Raw genomic sequence first — 8,571 nt, 5'->3', positions numbered from 1 at the left:
TATTCAACTGTGGACATAACCTTATTTTTTAGTTGAATTCAGCAAAAGGGAGATTCCTGTGTTCTCATCCTTCTGTGTTCACATAAAAGTATAATGAAATTTTTGGATTTAAATGCTTATGGTTCCAATAAACATTTCAAGTGATTTGAAATCTGTTAAATTGGAATACTTATCAGTTTTTCCAGTTTCTTTTTATTTAGATGCTTGTTTATTTCTTAGCCTCTTAATATCATCCATCATTGCAAATTGCGAAGTATTTACCCACCAAAACTCTTCTGGTTTAACATTTACATTTAGTTGAAGCAAACGATATAAAGTTGTGAGGTTTGACATATAATTTCGTGGAGATATTAAGAATGGCTACATTTCTTCCCTTCCAGAAAAAGATTCACTATAGTAAGGAATTAAGTTATATGTTGTATTCACATTGAACCCATTTATCTGAAACTGCTCAGAAAATCACAGGATATCTTCAAGGTTTCCAGAGGTCATGATTAGAAAAGACAATTACATATCTGTAGCTTTCTTAATTGCTTCTCTTTTAGAGAGTTTTATTCTCTTGACTCCTCTCCTGTGACTAAAGCATCTGGCTGGGACATGTTTTATTATTTCTTAGGGACTATGCTAACATGTCTCATTTTGTGGCTTTTGTTCACAATAAGCCATATGTAATGATAGTTAGATCCTCCCAGATAAGTTCATGATGTTATCCCCGCATGAATAGAACTTGCAGTAAATGAATCAGGCATCCTTTGGATGACATAAGCTATTTGGTCTATTTTGAACAAAAATGTGCATTGTGTGTAGGAGGAACTTTCTTGTACACTGCAAACTCATGAAGAAAAGACAATGTTTAGTTTCTCCCTTCACCATTGTCACTTGACCACCAGTTATTGCCAGAAACATTCATGTATGGTTGGAGAGGCAGGTGAATCATACTACTTGTTTGGAATTATTGTAAGAAATGAAGAGCATTTGAACTTTTAAACAGAAAACTTGTCCATTACATCTAGACAAGAAGTTGGAAGCCATCAAAGTCTTTACACAGTGTTTGTTTCCTGGTTCTTTCATTTTGAGTCTGGTGAATACCACACTGTGACAACTGATGACTTCCCTAACACTGCTGTGAATGGTTCTTAAAAAAACCATTTATTTTCTTTAAAGTCTAGGTTGCCCAGGCTTATTTAATTTGCTTTTCTTTTAAATAAATAAATTTCACTCTTCTGAGAAAACTGTAAAATAGAACAAATGTTTCCTTTCTCTTTCCCATTCAGAACTTGCCTGCTTATTGGTTTTGATTCTTGAGAATAAGAATTATTTTATTATTATTTTTATTGGTGATCATCATCCGTTTTCTTGTTTCATGTGGAAAATTGCTTTCTTCACATAGTTACTGAGGTGGCTGTCACTGTTAATTTTTTTAAAGTCTGACGATTAATTATATTATCAAAATTTAGTTCCCTTGTAAAAACAATGAGTAACATATTAGCTCTAGGATATGTACAAGTGACATGAGAAGAAAAAGTTATTAATACTTGTGTACAGAAATGATCCATCTAATTATTGCATAGTCATGAATTTTTTATTTTATACTCTGTTTCTAGGGACCTATTCATGTCTGGTCAACACATAAAAATTAGGCTGGTTTTACTTGGAAATGAAGCCAGGCAAAACTGCAACCTCTAGTGGAAAACTTAATGAGATCTCTGTGCCTTCTATTTGTAGACAGACTAGTTCAAAAAGATCATCCAAATGAATATTTTATTTTTGCCTCATGCTCCAAGTTGGCTGAAGAGGTAGTATTCCTTATAGTGAAACATATATATATATATGAAGCAGAGCTGTTACTCTCTTTGCCTGTGAACTTCTGAGTGGTCTGGTAAATTCAGGCAAAGTCATAGACCTGTCAAAAGTTGGTACCTTTTTTCCAAGGTAATCAAGCAACAAGAGCTGTACACCAGCAGTTTCTGCCATGACTGATAACAGTCAGAAATAAAATACAGTCATAGGAAAAATAAAAATGTGTCATGTTTATACAGAGCCATAAGAATAAAAGAATAGATCTGGAAGTACTGAAGAACAGCTTGTTCAATAGCATTTCTTTTTTTTTTTTACGTGTTCTTTGTTTCAGGTAAATTATTTTTTACAAATTATTTCTCCTTAGCAACTAGTGGAATGGAAGTTGAACAGAAATGTGTTTTTTTCCCATTTGAATTAGTATTTCAAGTCACATTTTTTATATGGGACATTGTGCATATCTGAATCATATTTCCTGTGATGAAAATTTGTCTTATGTAATGCAGAGTAACACATATAGTCTGATTAATGAGAATACACTCAATTAGGATTGAGTATCATTCCATAAAATCAATATTTTTAAAACTAATTAAGTATATATGACTTCATGACAGTTTAACGAACGAAACTGATGGGGTTTTTTTTTCATATATCCAACATTTTAGTTTCAATTTCAGTAGGACATGTTTTCCAGAATTGTAGTTTATGGCATTATATGTAGTATGGCGAATTATGAAAGGCTTTTGAATTATCTTGGAAGAAATGTCATATTAACCAATAAAAAATAATTCAGGATGCCAATCATCATCTTCTACTGTCTTTGCCTAGAAAAGAACCAGAATACTTTAAAAAAAGCTCAGTACTAGTTGAAAAGAGTCTTCTGTATCAGAATGGTTTCTAAGCCATAATATCAACCCTCTCATTAAAAGATTTTCCTCTATTTTATTAAATGTTGTCACTATAATTATGTATACACATGAATACAATCAGAACTATTTTCACAAATATAAATGCAAGATTTTGGCCCACCAGGTTATGTCTTTGAGAAACTTGACACACTATAGTCACTTCTTTTTCAAGATTCGTTTTTGTTCTTGTAACTAAGAATACCTACCTCAGTGCATCAACAATGTCTGAAAGAACAGGACATGGAGCTTCGAAAACAGCTCATGCTCAATTAAAGTTTTTTGATGACTCCTTAAAAAAAAAAATGGTTATACATTGATTGTTAATATATCAAAAATGAACAAAAAAAACCCCAAAACCAACCAAACAAAAAATTCATCCATTACCAGTTTTCATTGCAGAGATTTCATAGGGTTCAAATTACAGTCCTGTAGTAAAAGTTATATGTGACTTATTTCTTAATAATCTCTGCACTGTATTGCATTTTCAGTCTTGTGAATGCTTTGTTGTCAGTGGCACAGGAACAGGGAAAATACATTAAGATAAAGAAATGTCCTTGTCTGTCATTAAAAGGAAAAAATATGTGTAATGCCCTGTTGTCCATAAACTGTCATATAACATTTCAATGGAAGAATTTCAAGGTAGCTAAGACATGTATAGCCTAGAGCATTCTGTACAATGATATGTAATAAAACATGCCATAAGATCTGACGTTTATTTCAAGCATGAGAAGCAGAATGCTACTCTTTGAAGTTAAAGATTTTTAAAAGCGAAACATGTACATATATAAAGAACAGCTTCAAATATTCCTGGATGTTACTTTGCACTATAATCAACATCAAAGTAAAAATGTGCTTAGGATATTTGAAAATCAGTCTATTCATTTTGAGTTTAGTGTTTTGCTAAATTAGATTCAAAAGCTACAACAGTATCTGGATTTAACAGAAAGATGCAAAATAAAACCTGCAAATTCAGTCTAGGCATTTGAAAAGTACTTAGCTGACATTAACAGTTGGGTCTTGGTGATGTTAAAATAGATAGATTAAGGGAAGATGCACTAGATTTTGATTTGCTTTCAGAACACTGATTTGCAGGTCACAGCAACAGTTAAGGTGATTTTTTTTTTTTTTTCAATTTTCTGTTCTGCATCTATCTTTCAAATCTAAAATGCTGGGTTTAAGGTCAGATGGACATAGCAGTGTTCAGACAAAATACAGGCAAACAGCATCATTTCTGAAAGGAAAAAAATCTCATGCTCCTGCAGAAGGACTTTCATGAGGGCCAGCTAATTGTGCATATTCATATTGTGCCTATATACTCTGTTCTTAATTGTTTATGGAGAAAGAAGGAGATAGTTATCAATGTTTTAAATACAAAATATTTAACATTTACTCTATTTCTAAATATCCTTTCAGTTATTTGACCCACATTTGACCCAAAATGAAAAAGTAGATCAGCTGGCTATCTAAGGTTTTTTTAATGTCAGTTCTGCCAGCTACATTACAAAAAGTGGATATCACAAGTAAGCAATTAAGCTCTTAATTGCAATATTCCTTTTTTCTTTCTTTGTTTTTGTAGTGCTACCTTCTCAGGATAAATGAAGGTTTATGTATTTAATAAATGAAGAAAGTGTTAATTAATTTACTAAAATTGGCAGACAATTTAGTGAGGTCTGAGTGTACTTTTGAAAGAATCTGCAGATACTGGAAAAGCTCCAAACCACATAGGAGACCTCTATATGCATGTCAGCAGATGGAATTTTGTTTGAAAATGCCAGGTTGCAATAAAAATTTGGGCTACTGCTGGAGGTGTTCAGTTCTATGAGCTTTTAATGACCAGCTGTTTCCTGTATCCATGGTTACCCTGAATGTTAAAACATCCTTTTCAAAAGAATTATTCATATATTGCTCTTTATTTAGGTTATACTGCTACATCCAACTATGGAACAATATTAAACAAAGGTCTGTAATAATATAGTACTGGTTTTGCCTAAGAAAATACACCTTGGTAAAATAGTCTAGATACATCTAAATGAAAAAAGAGTCTTGTTTCTTTATATTTATTTTATTTTTGTAATTAACACTCATAAAGAAATAAGTTGCTGTATGAACTAATAAAGATCTTACATAAACACAAATGTGATCATAGAAGAGAAATTCACCATTTCAAGAAAAGGAATACGTACAAATGTCACAGATTGAGCTGTCTTGGCATCTTTGTTAAAGTGCTGATGTCAGGCTGCAAAAGGTATAATTGACAGTAATTAAATTTATTGATTGTCACAGATTGTCACAGAAAATTATGTAACTAGTAAGATAAACATTGACTTTTGTCTATGACAATACTGTGTAGACTCTGGTCTATGACTGCCTTAGTCTTCATACACAGCTTCAATGTTTACCGTGTCATCAGAATTAAAGGCCTTTTTTTAACCGAAATAAGTATTTTTGTAGGAAAAAAAATAAAATAATACAAAATATTTGTATGATATAAAATATGCTGCATTATGCAGTTAAATAGAAGTATTGCAGGTAAGCACGTGTATAACACTTGCCTGCATCTTCCTGTACAGTCAATTTTTTAAAATGTATTCCTACACTCCCAACCAGTAAAAGATATTTTCCACAGTTTTCCTACTGAAAATGTCCTGTTGTCCTGCAGTTACTTAGCATCTTAAATTAATAGTGAGAAGAAGATAATTTATCAGGAAGCAATCCAGATCTTTAGGTATGATAGTGTTCTTCATAAAAGAGAATATCATACTTAATCTGTTTCTCTCTGCGTCTTAAAGGCAACCAAGTGAACTGTCTTTATGCTTTTCAGAAGCAGAATCCTCATGCTTCAGAACTATTTTATGACAACATGGTTTTTTTTAATCTTTTAACAGTGGTTCCACCTAATATCATAAAGGTGTTTTACAGTATGTAAGAAATACAAGTTTTATTTAGATTAAATGTAACTACTTATTTTTTATGCAAATCAAAATCATTTGTGTACATCACTTCAGAGATATTTCCAACTTTGGCTGATATTTAAAATTTTTTTTATGATTTATGTTTAAAATAAAAGAATATTTTCAAAAAGGTATCTTTTAATGCTCACTAGATTTAGTAGAATAATAACTTCAGTCCAAGGATCTAGATTTCAAGGGACAAAGTTGACACACAAGTAACTATTCTTGCGCATTGCTCTTAACTAGACTAAGTTAATAGTTTTAAGTAAATGTTCACTGATTTAATTTGAAGGAATTTTCAATTTCAATTGAAGTCAGTTTTTATTGCCACAAGTTGTTAACATTTTAGCCTTTCCACAGTCAGAATCTTGGCTGTGTAATTTTTTAATTTAGCATCTGTCAATATTTTAAGATTGCTTCGCTCTTTAGTGTTACTCAGAAAAACAGATTTTTGTTCCCAGTAAAGATGTGAAAACACATACCTGTGATAAATTCGAGGTTTGATATCAAAATGATGACACATTTATGTTGAGAGTGGTACTGAAGAGTGTCTGAACTCAAAAAAAAAAAATCTGCATAAAACTAAAAAATCTCCCTTAGATCTGCTGTGACATTTTTTAGGCAAGGGCAGGTCCAAGCTAAATAGCTCTGAAAGTTTCAGCTAAAATATAGTGATGTCAAAAAGAAAAAGAAGAGAGTCTATATGTGAAACAAGCCTATAATATTCTTCCCATTTCTCATTATGTGTAATTCTACTGGATAAGATACCTTCATTATGTTATGAAAGCACAAATACTGTTGGTGACATGAATGCTGCTGTTCTGGGTTATCAGTTGTCTGATTAGACAAGGATTTGAGGCATGCTGTTCTCTGAAGGTGACTCTGCAGTAGATCTTGGATCAATCACTTCTCTGGTAATTCTCACTTCTTGAAGCAATCATTTCTTCCCTTTTTTGCATCCTCTCTTTGTCTCTTAATTTTAATTTCCTGTCTTTTTACACTGTGAAACGGTCCCTATTATGCACTTCTCTAACATCTAGAACAGTTGGGATCTAAATTCCACTGTAATTTTAGCACTTCAGCATATAAATATTCTTGAAGGACTTTTAAAATCACAGAGGTTGTGATAATTACAATTATATGAAGTGTTTAAGATAAAATAACTTTCCTGAGTCAATGTTGTAAAAATTTAGCCTGCTGAGTTCTGAAATATTTAGAGTGAACCTTGTCTCAGAACATCTCTTCATTTTATTCTTGAAGGCTGCTCCAAGTCTGCTTTTCTTATTTGTAATCTTGGGGTGTAAAAAAAAAAAAATTTGCAGCCAACTACTGTTTCAGCCTCTTTCTTTCTCTCTCCCCTTCTACCCCTCTGTTAACCCTGTCTTGGTTTTTTGGGGTTTCTTTTTTGTGGTGGTTTTGTGTTTGTTTTTTTTGGTGTGGTTTTTAAATTTTTTTTTTCAAATGCTGATTTTTATTTGAGAGGAGAAAGAATATTGTTACACTTCTCTCTTACATAGTAGTTTACTCATTCCTCTATTTCTTTACTGGTGGTGTTTTGGCAGCAAGTATTAATCCCTCATTCTTTCTTTCAGTCTCTTTTTTTCTTTTTTTTTTTTTTTTGGGTAGTCTTGTTTTGTGTGGGTTTCTTTTTTTTTTTTTTTGCTTTTTTTTTTAAATTTTTAAGACATACAGGAAGCTATCAGGTGTCTTTTGATAGCAACACAATTGTTCAGTGGAATTTTCACTTTGCTGGTAGTAAGATAATGTAAAATTGATGTTTTCTTGTGTGCACATTACCACAATCTCCATTCAGGTATCAGATTTTGAATAGCTGTGCCTGTGTGTACAACTCATGAAGTGCTAAAATGCATAAAACTAAGCTTCATCAAATGTTGTTGGCAGTTTTATGAGTTCCAGATCCATCACTAGGAACAGAAAGCAAACAAAATATCCATATATTTTACTCTGCACTTGTATAGACATGGTGGAAATGAGAATCTGTCTCACAGTCAGGTAACAATGTGCAGGGATAGTGTACTCTGAGAAGGAAGCTGCTTCATTATTGATTTGGAGTAGTGTCAAGCATAAAGGTCCCGATTCTTGAACTTTGATGTTTTATGCAAAATAGAATGTTGATATTTAAATGCAAACTACAAAAATCAGTTAGAAATGCCTCATTAAAAAAAAAAAAAAAGCAACCCATACACACAGTCCCCAAAAACTAGTAACACTTTAAGTATTTTGTGCAAATCTTGCTATCATTCTCAGTGATTACAGTATTACAGCATGATAGTTCTTATGTATTCAATCTTCTTGACAGTCAGAAATTATACTTTTAGTAAGATGTCTTATGTTTATTTTATGTTACTATCCTAATTTCAACATCTTGACACAATCTAACCTGGCACATAGGGTACTAAGGACCAAAAATATTTCAACTTAGTAATTTCAGTGTGAGTTATATTTATCTATAAACTATACATCTGCAACTTTGCTGTAGCAAAGAGTCCCTAACTTGCACTATAGGATAAATTCTAACAATAATTAGTAAGTGTTAATATACTTGCAAAATAAAATTCAAGAATAGTACTGTATTTTGTTCCCAAATTCAGCATGAGTCTAGGAAGGAAAGGCGAGCTAGATGATATTGAAAATTGATCATGGCACAATTTATCTGTATGTGTAAGTTCTCTATGTGTACTTTATTTGCTATGTCTCTTTTCCTTAGATTAAAAATTAGAGAAATAAGTGTTTAAAATTTACCTTTATTTTTCCCTGACTTTATGTCCTCTTTGTAATACTGACTCACATATGAATTACATCTATCAATAATACTTAATAAATTATGGTTCTACTAACTTTACTAAGTGCTTTAATCACAGGGTAGGATGATAACCTAGAAACCATGTTTTTAC

At 31.9% G+C, this 8,571-nt stretch overlaps 1 long non-coding RNA gene across 1 annotated transcript; it reads right to left on the bottom strand.

Moving 5' to 3' along the window:
• Positions 1 to 1,365: 1,365 nt before the first annotated feature.
• On the bottom strand, positions 1,366 to 6,568 carry LOC140682394 (uncharacterized). The gene is made up of 4 exons (XR_012054068.1): positions 6,139 to 6,568; positions 4,889 to 4,941; positions 2,912 to 2,994; positions 1,366 to 2,621 (listed from the first exon to the last, which is right to left on the bottom strand). It is a non-coding gene; the product is annotated as an uncharacterized lncRNA (long non-coding RNA).
• Between the last annotated feature and the right edge of the window lie 2,003 nt (positions 6,569 to 8,571).

The sequence above is a fragment of the Taeniopygia guttata genome, chromosome 2 (assembly GCF_048771995.1).
Source record: "Taeniopygia guttata chromosome 2, bTaeGut7.mat, whole genome shotgun sequence".
NCBI lineage: Eukaryota > Metazoa > Chordata > Aves > Passeriformes > Estrildidae > Taeniopygia > Taeniopygia guttata.
This window is presented reverse-complemented; position numbering and strand designations above follow the sequence as displayed.